General features: G+C 46.3%; 1 non-coding gene across 1 annotated transcript; it reads left to right on the top strand.

The window, feature by feature from the left end:
• The first annotated feature begins 2,240 nt into the window (after positions 1-2,240).
• On the top strand, positions 2,241-2,313 carry TRNAA-GGC (transfer RNA alanine (anticodon GGC)). The gene has a single exon. It is a non-coding gene; the product is annotated as a tRNA-Ala (tRNA).
• The last annotated feature ends 275 nt before the right edge of the window (positions 2,314-2,588 follow it).

The following is a 2,588-nucleotide window of genomic DNA, read 5'->3' as shown; positions in this document are numbered from 1 at the left end:
TGAACATAAGCCAAGTCAATTTTCATTTAGATGGAGTTCCTGGTTTGCGGTGTATGTGGGACTGAGAGAGCTGAATGGTCCCTAATTTTTCACAGCTCTATTGATTTGCCTCCAGGCAGCAATTATCCTTCAACTGGCTCACTTCATCCTTTTTAAAATGATCCGGTCTCCCCTCTTGAGAAAATACTACCCCATTCACCTCAAAACGAAAATTTCACACCATTCTCAAAGGTCCCTGGACCAAGGAACACCGGCTTGCTTCGGGCTTTCCCAGATGGATTCAGTGTCTGCATGCAGCAGAGTGGCTGCCACCTCCTAGGTCCTCAGTGACTGTTTTCTTCATTCTTTTAAACTACAGGTTCACGACAGAGAGGCTGAGCAGCTGTCCCACGTCATCTGTCACTACTCTAGAACCAGGCTCAGAAAACCCACCAATATTTCTGTAATTATTTGGTTGAAAGCTGCTATTTTAGAGAGACTCCAATGTACAGTGGCTTCAAGCATATGAAAAGGCATTTAAAAAAATTCTGTACTGGTTTTGAGATGAGCTGTCCCAGTTAACGGGGAGGCATTCTTTTTGGTGGTCATCCTGGGACTCAGGTTCCTTGCCACGGGTTGCTGAGCCAGTCCCTGGAGAGCTTCTGTACCGCTCTTCCCACCCCTGAGGGATGGCTGAAACTAGGTGGAGCCAGAGGACGGGTGAAAGCGTGTGGAAGAGGCACACCAACGTCTCACACCCTTTTGCTCACAATCCTCTGGTGAGAATTCAGTCAGGGCTCACATCCAGCTGCATGAATCCGGCTAGATGGGCGGCTGCGTGCTTGGTCTCAGTGGAAGAAACATGGATGGATTTTGTGTGCACCTAGCAATTTCAACTCCATCATCTTCACAATACATTTTATTTCTACCAAATAATGCATTTTAGGTACTGGGCACTGTGATAACCTATGAGAGAGGGTGATTTTAAGGTGATCACAGGCCAGCCTCCTATTTAGTGAAGGAATCTCTTCTACATCTTCTGTTAAAAGAAGAGAGCCCTGCTAACACTGCTATATGGCTAAACCGAATTTAAATCAGTTTTTCAGTGCATACAAGTGCATGAATGAGTATGAAAGAGCCTCTGGGGCAACCACTTAGATGCTAGGAGGGGCCAATCTAGAATTCCTAATTTTAAGGCGGGCAGAATTTTTTTTTCAGAGCAGGATGGATGAGGGCTGGTAGGCACCAAGGCCAGGGCTAGATCCCACCATGGGAGGGAAAGAACTAACGCAGGGACAGGCAGGAGGACCTGTGGGGGTCATGAATGGCTCTGGTAGCAGGGCTGTGGCTCAGGAAGAGCACCTTTCTGGGAAACTGTAGGCTAAAGTGGTGCTCAGGTGGGAATGACTCATCTTTCTCTGATCCAGCACTCGCTCCATCACTACAGGAGGGGATGATCTGGAAAGGAAGCATTCTGCTGCACCATCTATCCCCACCAAACAAAGAATTGCATCAGATGAAGACAACAGGCAAGACAAACTTTTGCAGTAGGGCTCAAGCTCAAGCTTGTTGCAACAGAGGTGAAAGATTGAATCCAACTCCACTGAGACTAAGGCAGAAGAGTTTTTAAGTGCTGGGGGATCTAGCAGACGATTATTGGAGGATGCTACGGAGGACGTTGGTCAATGTGATTGGGCCATCTATGTTTGCTAATAGGTTCTTATCCTTATCAAGTTAGGCTCCTACCCTCCTATGGAGACTGGGAAATAGGGGACCTGTCTTCCCTGAGGATTACATTTCAAAGGGATGGCTTCCAGGTCTTTAGAAAGACATTCCCAGGTTGTAAAACTCATAAGAGTCTGGGGGAAGATCTACATCTCAAAGGGAAAGAAAAACATCTACAGTTGCAAGTTTTCTAAAGTAAGTGCTCCAAGAAAAGTGAAGTCAGTCTCCCATAGTCAAGCAGAAACCTATGTAAAGTTCAGCCAAGCTGAGGGAACACTAAGTCTGCCACGGTCACTGCCAGGTCGACCTCTGCCTCCTGCCAGTGGAGCCTCTGCTTACACAGTGGGTCTAGGAGGTCATAGATACCTGATGCTCGGCCTCTTCAGTTAGGACTCTCCCAGTCTAATTTTGTAGAGATTTGACAGTCATAGAAAGACTAGGTTTTTTTTTGCAAAGTGAGATGGGATATTGCTGAAGGACTTGAGCCTTCAGGAGTGATAGGAGCTGAAATACATCCAAAAAGGATGTGCTATGGCGGAGGGTATAGCTCAGTGGTAGAGCGCATGCTTGGCATGCATGAGGTCCTCGGTTCAATTCCCAGTCCCTCCATTTAAAACAAACAAACAAACAAATACATACATACATACCTAATTACCTCCACCCCACCCCCCCAGAAGGATGTGCTGGAAAGACTCTAGGACAGCAAAGGCAGGCCTTGAGAAAGACTGAGAGGAACGTGACAGGAAAATAAAACAGAAGCTCTATTCTGAACATATTTATTTTCAGACCTTTAGGTTATGGCCAAATATAGAGCAGCACTAGGCAGAACTCAACTCAGAATAAAAGATATTTCCATTTTCCCAGTTAGAACAACCACTGCCCTC

Source organism: Vicugna pacos, chromosome 10 (genome assembly GCF_048564905.1).
Source record: "Vicugna pacos chromosome 10, VicPac4, whole genome shotgun sequence".
NCBI classification, from domain to species: domain Eukaryota; kingdom Metazoa; phylum Chordata; class Mammalia; order Artiodactyla; family Camelidae; genus Vicugna; species Vicugna pacos.
This window is presented reverse-complemented; position numbering and strand designations above follow the sequence as displayed.